The sequence below is a fragment of the Nicotiana tabacum genome, chromosome 23 (assembly GCF_000715075.1).
Source record: "Nicotiana tabacum cultivar K326 chromosome 23, ASM71507v2, whole genome shotgun sequence".
Taxonomy (NCBI): domain Eukaryota; kingdom Viridiplantae; phylum Streptophyta; class Magnoliopsida; order Solanales; family Solanaceae; genus Nicotiana; species Nicotiana tabacum.
This window is the reverse complement of record NC_134102.1, coordinates 77,331,313-77,342,769: the sequence shown is the minus strand read 5'-3', so window position 1 is coordinate 77,342,769 and position 11,457 is coordinate 77,331,313. Positions and strand designations below refer to the sequence as shown.

Sequence of the window (11,457 nt, the reverse complement as noted above, 5' to 3'; positions counted from 1 at the left end):
GGAATGCACAGATTTGGTTAACCTGTCAATAATGATCCAAACTATGCCATACTTCCTCAAAGTATGTGGTAAGCCTACCACAAAGTCCAAAATAATTTGTTCTCACTTTCATTCAAGTACAGTCATCTTCTGAGTCAAGCCACCCGATTTCATGCTTGATCTGTTGGCAATTCGAACACCTTGAAACATGCCCAACACTATCCCTCTTTATCATACGACACCAAAAATATTACTTCAAGTCATAGTACATCTTTCCAACTACTGGATGGATAGAATAGCGTGAAATATCCCCCCCCCCCTCCCCAGGATCAACTTCCTCAAATTATCAATATTAGGCACACAAATTTGGCTCTGTAGTCGCATAATATCATCATCTCTAATAGAAACCTTCTTGGCACCCACCACGATGCATCATGTCTTTAAGCACAAGCAAATAAAGATTATCATATTGGCGAGCTTTAATCTATTCACGCAACGACAACTGGAAAATACCACAAGCAAGAACCCTGCTAGACTTAGAAATATCCAATCTTATAAATCTATTAGTCAAAGCCTCCACATCCATTGTCAAAGAACGCTCGTCGGTTAGCATATATGCCAAACTACTCATACTCTCCACCTTCTTGATCAAAGCATCTTCTACCATGTTAGCCTTTCTTGAATAATACAAAATAGTAATATCATAATCCGTATGCAACTCAAGCCATCTCTATTGTATCAAATTAGGGTCTTTTTGCTTCAATAGATATTGTAGACTAAGTTGATCAGCATAAATCTAATAAGACACACGATACATGTAATGCCTTCGAATATTCAATGCAAACACAATAACCTCCAACTCCAAGTCATAGGTAGGACTATTCTTCTTATTGAGTTTTAAACTGTTGTGATGCATAGGTAATCACCCTGCTATTCTGCATCAATACACTCCCAAGCCCAATATACAAAGCATCATAATACACCGTGTAGCACTAGGAACCCGTAGGTAACACCAATACTAGAGCAGTAGTCAATGCAGTCTTGACTTTCTGATAGCTCTCCTCACACTTATTAGACCATATAAAAGGAACATGTTTCTGAGTCAACATCGTTGATGGAGCTGCAATGGATAAAACTTCCGCCATAAAATAACGGTAATAACCCGCCAAACTCAAGAGATTCCAAATATAATTAAGCGTAGTAGGTCTACACCAATTTTGAACCATCTCAATATTCTTTGTATCAACATTGATACCTTCAAAAGAAACTGTGTGATATAAAAATGCAACTCAAGCAAAAACTCACACTTGGAGAATTTGGTATAAAGCTTGCATTTTCTCAGAACCTAAAGCTCAATCCTCAAATGATGCTCACGTTCCTCCCTACTCCGCGAACAGATCAAGATATCATCTATGAACGAAATGATGAATGAGTCTATATAAGGCTTGAACACACGACTCATCAAATCCATGAATATTAACTACAAGAAAAAGCCTTATTAGAGACTAGCATTTAGCGACAGGTTTAAAATATGGTCCATAAAATTATATTTATAGGGATGAGAATTTTTTTTGGTCCCTAATATGCAATTTTATTTTCTAAATACATAGCAAGATGAATTTAGGTCTTTAAAAAAGTCAATATCTTATCTCTAATACGCAATTCCAGCGGTATAGGAGCGCTGGAATTGCGCTCCAAAAAAAAAATGAATGCTCCAAAAATTTACTTTCACGGTAAAATCCCTCCAAAAATTCACTTTCACCCTAAAATCCCTCCAAAAATTCCTTTCACGTTAAAATTCCTAAGCGGCGACTAATAAACTTCATCAGAATTCAGAAGGTTGCAACTTCATCATTCAAAACTCAGAAGGTTTTCATCTCTCTCCAAGCGACTCTACACAAACTCTACCATTGGATTGTCCGCAAATCAAGAGTAAATTTAATTTCTTTCTCTTTTATCTTTTTCTTCTTCGCGCTTTTTTTTCCTTTGAACCAGAAATCGGAATCGGGTTATGCAATTTTTCCATTTTTTTAGTTTTTTTCTGTAATTGGGTTGTTTTGAGTACTGATAGTTATTGTGTGAGTGATAAAAGTGAGAGTATTGGGTTTAAAGTTGGGGCACATAGGTCAAGGATGAGAAATTTTGACCAAAATCGTTAAAGAACCTAAAACCAAATCAGGGCAGCCTGAATTTTGAGAAGCATTGCGTTTTCTTCAACACACCAAGGGATGCCTAAATGGCACCACTTGTCCCTTCCTGCACGATATGTCCAAATAATGGAGGTTTGGGTGAATGTTGGAAGCTCCTGCTCCAAAGAGAATGAAGCTAGGTGGGGAACTTACTGGTAGGACATGATTCAGGAGGTAACCTTTTTCTTTTATACATGGAATCAGAGAAAGGCAGTTGCACAGTTTTAATATATGCACCCCTCTTTTCTTTAGGGAAATTTTGAAAAGCAGCAGTTTTAGACTTAGATTAGATATTTAGAATGAGTTGGCCTTTATATGAGAAGCTTGTAGAGTTTCATCTATGCGATGGTTTTCTCCTTTGCGATTTGCATTATACAACTCCTCTGGGGACTTTCTTGAAGGGTCACGAAAATTTTGTAGGATGTCTAGTGATTTTTCATATGAGGTGATGAATTGGTTGGATTTTTTTTTACCATTAGGTGCTCTATTTCAGTTTCGTTACTCTGATTTTTTATAGGTTCTTTAAATTGTATAGCCAACTTATTACCTTTGGTAAGTCTAATCTAATATTTTAAAAAATAATTAGATGAAGAAGAAACAGTGATGTAAATTAGCTTTGTCAAATAAATTTTCTGATGAAAACATTCCATTGAGTTTTGCCATTGAATCTATTTAGTCAATAGCACTCTAGTTGGAGTGATGGACTCGCTCGTCGAAGCTTTTCGCTGTCAATGCTTGCATTTACTCTGTCGCGAACTACTCCCTCCAAAATAAGGTCAATATTTTGAGCATTATAATATAGGCTCTATTTTGATTCTAGTTATAATGTAAGTTTTGTTTTGATTGAAGAAGAATATTTTTGATGGAGCAGATTAGTATAGCCAATTAATTAGTTTTATTAATAGTTATAAAACATTCATTAGTATAGCCAATTAATTAGGTTCAGGAAATCTAAGTATAAAATATTCTATAGAATCAGAAGTGATAGTCCCTCAAAGTTGATCAACAATATAGATTTGGGTGTTGGTATGAGATATTCTCCCTACTTTACATATCAACCTAGCTACTGTTGTGTAAGGGACACCTAAAACAAGGGGATATTTTAAATAAAAACTACTGTTGAAAAGATAATAGAAAGAAGTGCGTACTTTTGGTGTATGGCAAGGTGTCAAATCTCTGATATGGTTGACAGACTAAGACAAGAGATCAAGAAGCATGATCAAGACGTAGAGTTCTTTTATTACTTTTATCTTGAAGCTGGTAAGGCAAAAACATCCCCTGCCGGAAGGAATTTTGTACCTATTGGAACAAATACCATCTTGCCTAGTTTCTCGTACCACTGAACATTACGAGGGTGCACCCTCAATATGGATAAGGATTTCTTGTATTTTTTCTAAAGATGTTTCTTATTTTGAAATAAAATCTTGAGATTGAATATGAGACCTTTAACACTTTAATATATATAGTTTACCCCAGATGAAAATGTTATTTTTGTATTTCAATTTCAAATTCAGTTTGTATCCACTACAAGGGCATATAAATTTCTTCATTTGTTTGGTTTTTTTTTTTGCTTCTTCTTTTTCTTCTTCACAATGAAAACTGAAGTGACAAAGCAACTAACTATAGGTGCAGTAATCCTAGTGGGGTATGAAGCTGGAAATTAAGATATAGAAGGTAGAAAATATAGCTAGTGTAAAGTGACAAATATAGCTAGTTCTTGATCAAATGAAGCTAGTTCTTTATTAAACAAAAGTGATAAATATAGCTAGTGTCTCATAAGATAACAATCATTACAGTTTTTGAACAATAGAATGATAGCTATTGTATCATTTTGTTTATTTAAGAAAAATACGACAGAAAATTAGTGATTTAACTTTAAAGTGTCTTATGTGTTTTAATTTCTCATATTAGCGCAACAGACTAATTTCCAGCATCTAGTTCAGGAGAATGACTATTCCGATTCTTGATGATACCAAGTGAGTAACATCTTAGCCGAAACATCAATTTATTTTGTTGATTTAAGTGCATGTTGTTATATATCATTTGTGGAATTTACATCTTCTGTCGATTACGAATTTGCTGGTTGTGCATAGTTATTTGTCGCATTACTGATATCTTAATGTACGCTAGTGGTTTAGTATTGTGCACTGACTTTCTCTGGTGCTATACTGAGTTCTCTGGTGTTGACACCAGACCGAGCTTAACAAAGTGAGGCTAAGGTCTGGTGCTGACATGAAAAGAAAACTCACATGGTATGATTTAGTAGCTTTTGGAGTTGGAGGAATGCTTTGTGTTGGAGTTTTTGTTACTACTGGTTCAGTTGCTCGTAAAACTTCTGGCCTTCTATTTTTAACTCGTATAGAATTGCTGCTATATTAGTACTTCTTTCTAATAGTTGCTATACTAAGTTCTCTGTTGATGTCCATGTTGCTGGAGGTGCTTTTAGTTATCTTCGCTTTACCTTTGGTGTGTATAAAAAGGTTAAAATACATTACTAATGTAAAGTTCATTACGTTGTTAGTGTATATAAGCTAAATTTATATGTAATTACTGATTAACTTGACATTGACTGGATAAACATGGCCACAAATACCATGTTAAATTAAAGAAAAAATACATAAAAATTATTCTCGGTGTGTAAATGATAACTAGCTACACTTAAAAAGCCGAGTTATCTACCATTGAGTTAGCAATCCAAAGAAACGATGATTAAAGACTACATCAAAAGTATTTCTTTTTCAAAAATTTCATAATTCATACAGAAAATTCTAGCAATTCCACACTTGCTACCGACATCTGATTCACATGAAATAGCACATGATCCCAAAAAGAGGCACACTAGCTCATAGAAAAATCTGATTCATAGGTTTTCCTGTCCCTCCCTTCCAAGGTTCTACATTTTAGGGGATGGTCTCAGAAATTTGCCTAGGAAGGACATGGAAGAACAGTTCTTTTACCTTACTTCCAACTTGTTGAATATTCACTGAAACTGGTTTCCAATTTAGATTATGATCATCTTTTATAACCTCTGTTTTGCAAATTGGAACCACCATTCCCCTCTCAGTAAATTTGGATATCACCAAAAATGGATATTTCAAATAATGCCATTCACCTCAATAATCTTTCCTTTGACCAGCCCACGAATATAACAGACTGCACTATTTGTCTCAATTCTTTGTCCAAGTGATGTAATGGAACAATAGTGTCTAGCCATTTGTTTCTTGTTGCTTCTTTTTTCTTTGTTATTTTTATAATCTTCTGTCTAGCCCCGATTTTGTTGCGTCTACACTGTTATAATTTTTCTAATTGAAATTTTTTATTTCTTTTACAGGTTTTGGATAGTGAGGTTTACAAGAAGCAGATTTTTGACGACGTACAGATTGACCATATATCTTTTGCTGCGAATGTCAATAAAATTTTACATTACAGTCTAGGGTTATTAGTGATATGTAGTTTTTTGCTAAGGGTTTATGAACACAATACTGTGACTCGCTTACATTATTGATGTGCGGTGCAAGTAACTGTTGATCACTTTTGGTAATTATTTTATGAAAGTAGTATCATCTTTATATTAATTACCAGATTATTTAGTTGCAAATTGAATGTGATTTAGGGACGTGTGACTTGTCTCTTTACGGACTAGACTGTTAGTCCTTAAATCCTTTTTAGAAGTAGAAAATTTGGTTGCTAAACCTGTTCGACTTAAGGACAAACTTTAAACCTCTTGCGAAAGATATAACGACCAACTTTTAACTGTTCGCAAGACGTTTTAACGACCAGCTTTAACCTAGTTGCAAAAACATTTTAAGGACCGGGAATTTAGTCCCTAAAATATGCAAATAGGCACCAGAAACATGGTCCTTATAAAGCATTTAACATCCAGTTTAAAACTTGTCGTGAAACACTTTTAACGACCAGTTCAACATCTCGTCCTTAAAGACCTTTAGCGGCCGAAGCTATAAGAACCAGATTTTCTGGTCGCTATTGACCATTAGGGACCAATTCCTTACTTTTAGGTACCAATTTTCCCTTCGCTATTTAGCATTTTTCTTGTAGTGATTGTTGGTGCATTAGTTATCCCAAAGGACATGACTAGAAACTCATAATGCACATAATGTCTCCTGAAAGGTATCTTAGGAATATTAGAAGCCCTAATATTCAACCGATGATATTCAGATCTTAAGTTAATCTTAGAGAAAATCTTGGCACCCTGAAGATCATCAAACAAATTATCTATACGAGGCAATGAGTACTATGGGTCATGTATTTATGTTTAGAGCATTGTCTTGTACGCACGAACGTAGGTATTAAGTTTTTAAGGATTTATAGATTATCGTGTTGAACATCGTCGAATTCTAAATTCTTTTGATATTTATCCTATCATAATGCATGAATTATCTATGTTTAAGTATAGAATAAATGTTGATTCAGGGAATGACAATTTGGGTGTCGTGTCTCACTCCTCTAGTTTTGTGTTCCCAAATCTTGGTCTTAGATTTAAATGATGGAGATCATGTTTGGAGGTCTCTAGTAGAAGGTTTTGAGCCATGAACAACTCTATTTTTGAGTGATTTATCTCCCTTCTTCTTTCTTTTTTCGTTGTTGTTGTTGTTGCCGCTTTTGTTGCTCCTTGTTGTTCCTTGTTTAGCATTGGTATTGTGACATTTTGGAGAATTCTCGTAACTCTCTTGTTGGTATATTGGAGATTTATGGACCAAAGGTCTATGGTTTACTTTTTACGTTGAAAAGATTTTCCACTTAAATAATCTTGTGTCCTTGAGTTTGATTAATTTTGCTTGCTTATATTTATTGTTAGTATGTGTTATTGTTAACGACCCAAAACCCTAACATGTCATGATAGCGTCTATCGATGGTACTAGGTAAGCCGATTTTTCAAAATACTTCAAATATTTCATAAAATAAACCAAAAGCTTGATATGACAGAGTTTTCATAAAAACAGGAGTTAAACTCAAAATACAACACGGAAAAATAGCCCCAAATATCGGGGTGTCATCAAGTCATGAGCATCTAAACAACCAGTCTAAGAAACAGTATCTACAAGGGTCTGTGTTTAAATACCAATATAGAAAAGAAAAGATAACAAGAAAGGAGAGACAAGGACTTCGAACGCCGGCAGCTACCTCGTGAATCTCCGATACTCAACCACGCACGAGATCAACGTCCTCTGTGACCGGATACACATGGATCTGCACATGAAGTGCAGGGTGTAGCGTGAGTACAATCAACTCAGTAAGTAACAAAAATAAATAAGGAACTGAGAAGTAGTGACGAGCTATACAATTACCGTTCACTTCAGTAATTTCAGCAATGAAAGTAGACATGATTCAATTCCGGCAATATAAGTTAAGTCAGTTGTACAGTTACTAAGTTCAGATAAATCGGATACAATATTTTACAACCGTTTAGAACAATGACATAATTCAGCTAAGTGCAGCAATAAAGGAAACAAATGCAACCTCTCAGGGTAACAATTACTCAAGCTCTCAGTAGCTCAAACACTCGGCTCTCAGCACTCAGTAATCACACTCAATAGGTACCTGCGCTCACTGGGGGTGTACAGATTCCGTAGGGTCTCATTCAGCCCAAGCACTATATCGTTGCGGCGTGTAGCCCGATCCAATCATATAAGTAGATATAAGGCTCGTTGCGGCGTGCAACCCGATCCATATACATTCAGCCCTCAGGTTCGTTGCGGCGTGCAACCCGATCCATATACATTCAGCCCTCAGGCTCGTTGCGGCGTGCAACCCGATCCATATACCTCACATAGCTCGCTGCTCGGCACTCAGGTCCTATCTCAGTCACTAACCTCTCCAGCCTCTCGGCTGTCAGATATCACACAAATCAGCCCAAAAATGATGATAACAAGTATCAACAAGAAAACAAGAGGAAACAGAGATATGACAAGCAAGTAAAACTGTGACTGAGTATAAAACAGCAAATAACAGCTAATTCAACAAGTATCCGACCACTGCGTGTCCCAACAGTGATATCATATGGCCTAAGCATGGTTTCTAACATGAATGGCTATCAAGTTTCTAGATGACAGAGGGAACATGTAATTGACAATAAGCTATTCAACTTTACCGTCTCACGGGACGGACCAAGTCACAATCCCCCATGGTGCACGCCCACACACCTGTCACCTAGCATGTGCGTCACCTTCGAAATAATCACATCGTACCAAAATCCGGGGTTTCATACCCTCAGGACCAGATTTAAGACTGTTACTTACCTCAAACCGCGCAAATATCCTACTCCGAAATGCCTTTGCCCCTCGAATCAGTCTCCAAATGCTTCGAATCTAGCCACAAGCAGTACGATATAATTAATATAGGCTAAAGGAATCAATTCCACAAGAAAAACATGAAATTATAAGCCAAAATCTGAAATAAGCTCAAACCGGCCTCCTGGCCCACGTCTCGAAATCCGACAAAACCCAAAAGCCCATTCACTCACAAGTCTAACCATATCAAATTTATCAAAATCCAACACCATTTGGGCATCCAAGTCTCCAAAATTCACTCTACAATTTCCCTAGACCTAAACCCCCAAATTTCACCTCAAAAACTCACCAATTAGGTAAAAAAATCAGTGGGGAAACATCATTATTGAAGACAAATGGACACAAGGATTTTATCTCAGTAATCACTTCAAAATCCTCCAAAATCCGAGTTCAAAATAGTGAAAATGGTAAAAAATCTTGAAACCTCGCTTATATAGGTTCTGCCCAGGCCTTCCGCACTTGCGGCCATTTACCCATATCTGCGGCTTCGCGAGTGCGAACAAGTCACCCGCTTATGCGAAGAATTCTGCTCATGCGGGCTAAAATCCCGCTCCCGCGGGCTCGCTCCTGCAGCGGGCTCGCTCCTGCGAGGGAATATCTGCTTCTGTGAAGCCCAGCCCACAGTCCACTTCCGTTTCTGCGATCCTACTGCCGCATATGCGGTCACGCAGGAGCGGGAAAAGCATCGCACCTGCGACCATCTGCTGCCTCGCCTCAAGCTCCACACCAGCGCTGCCCACTCCGCCTATGCAAGCTTACACCTGCGGTTCCCCACTCGCAGGTGCGATTACACCAGCAGGAATAACACTTCAGCTATCCTTCAACATCAAATTTTGATCTGTTAGCCACCCGAAATCAACCATACCAACAAGTCTTATAAATCAATACGAACTTAGTCGAACCCTCAAATCACTCGAAACAACATCAAAAACACGGATTATACCCGAATTCAAGCCTAATGAACTTCTAACTTCCAAATTCCACAAATGATGCCGAAACCTATCAAACCACGTCTGATTGATCTCAAATTTTGCTCACCAATCATAAATGTCACTACAAACCTACTCCAATTCCCAGAAATCTAATCCGACCCCGATATCAAAATTTCCACTCTCGGTCAAATTTGCCAAAAATCTAACTTTCGCCAATTCAAGCCTAATTCTACTACGGACCTCCAAATCACATTCTGGACTTGCTCTTAAGTCCAAAATAATCTAATGGGGCTAACGGAACCATTGAAATTCAAATTTGAGGCCGTTTACACATATGTCGACATCCGGTCGACTTTTCCAACTTAAGCATCCAATTAAGAGACTAAGTGTCTCAATTCAATCCGACATTACTCCAGACCCGAACCAACCAACCCGGTAAATCATGTAATAGCTGTAGAACACAATAGAAGCAGAAAATTGGGGAAACGAGGCTACAACGCTCGAGACGACCGGCCGGGTCATCACAATTGTGCTTGTGTATGAGGTACGCTCTTGATTCAAATCGATTAAGGAAGATGTAGATTGATATTTTTTCTGTTGCTACCAACTTATCATTCATTTGTAACACTTATTCTTCCCCAGCAATTGTATCATCAACTTGATCTCTTGGAATGTGTTGCGCACTCACGGCCAAGTATTAGTATAACATAACCTTATTTTGTCCAAGAGAATTTCTTCCAAGATAAGCTTTCTTTTATGTAAATTGTGGAGGAGGATGCCGACAAATGATACATTAGCGACAATAGAGTTCCAAAACTACTTCACAATGCTGGTGTAAATTTTCATCCTAAAAAACATTAGAGCCACTTGACCTCTGTTAGATTATGGGTGAATCCAAATAAAATGGGGCTTTAAGGGGAACCGTTGTAACGACCCGACCGATCATTTTATATAATTGCGTCATGTTTCCCCTTTTGATGCTTTATACATGTGCATTTATGGTTTTATGACTTGCGGGGTTGGTTAGTTTCATTCCAGGAAGATTTTGGGTTGATTTGGACCCTTTGGTTCTTGGCTTAGAAGCCTAAGTTAGAAATATTGACCAATATTTGACTTTTGTGAAAACAACCACAGAACAGTATTTTAATGATTCCAATAGGTTCGTATCGTGATTTTGGACTAGGGCATATGCCCGGAATCAAATTTGGAGGCCCATAGGTTGATTTGCTTTTTTTCTTTGGTGACAAATTGGCAATTTGAGGTTTAAAAGTTTGACCGTAGGTTGACTTTTGGCTATTGGGTTCAGAATTTGGTTTTGGGACTTGGAATAGGTCCGTTATGCTATTTAGAACTTGTCTGCAAAATTTGGTATCATTTGTAGTTGATTTGATAGGATTCAGACGCTTGGTTGCTATTCTAGAGATTTTTGAACTTTTCTTTGAAATTCATGCATTTTGGTATCTGATTCGTAGTTCTAGGTGTTATTTTTGTATTTTTATCATGCGAACGAGTTCGTACGATATTTTTAGACTTGTGTGGATATTTAGTTTGGAGCCACGAGGCTCGAATGAGTTTCGGACGCATTTCTATCACGCCCCATCCCCGGGTAGCGCGACCGGAGCTCAACCGAGTGAACACTGCCGAGCAAGCCTGTTAGATACTTTCTACCCAATTAACCCATGATCATGAAAGGGCATGATTTCATTAATTATACAATAAGAATCTCATTCATATAATCCTAAATCATTTCGTTAGTCATTGCACCTTTAAGTGTCAAAATACACATTTCTTATAGTTCAAGTGGAACAAGTGATCAAATACAAGATAACTTGTTTAACATTCCCAACACTCATATACAACCCGCATAGTATCTACGGAGCCTCTAAAGATACAAAAGAGGGTAAAGATGGTACCGGCAACAAGGCTCCGACTATACCTCAAAAAGTGACCATGATATAAACAAAAGGTACAATACATGACCCCAGAATGAAATGGGGCTCACCAAGTCCGTTGAGAAGAGGATGCAGTACTGTCTGTTATGTAACCACC

At 37.4% G+C, this 11,457-nt stretch overlaps 1 long non-coding RNA gene across 1 annotated transcript; it reads left to right on the top strand.

Moving 5' to 3' along the window:
• The first annotated feature begins 1,624 nt into the window (after positions 1-1,624).
• Positions 1,625-5,743, top strand: LOC107806311 (uncharacterized). The gene is made up of 3 exons (XR_001652645.2): positions 1,625-1,911; positions 4,080-4,144; positions 5,500-5,743. It is a non-coding gene; the product is annotated as an uncharacterized LOC107806311 (long non-coding RNA).
• The last annotated feature ends 5,714 nt before the right edge of the window (positions 5,744-11,457 follow it).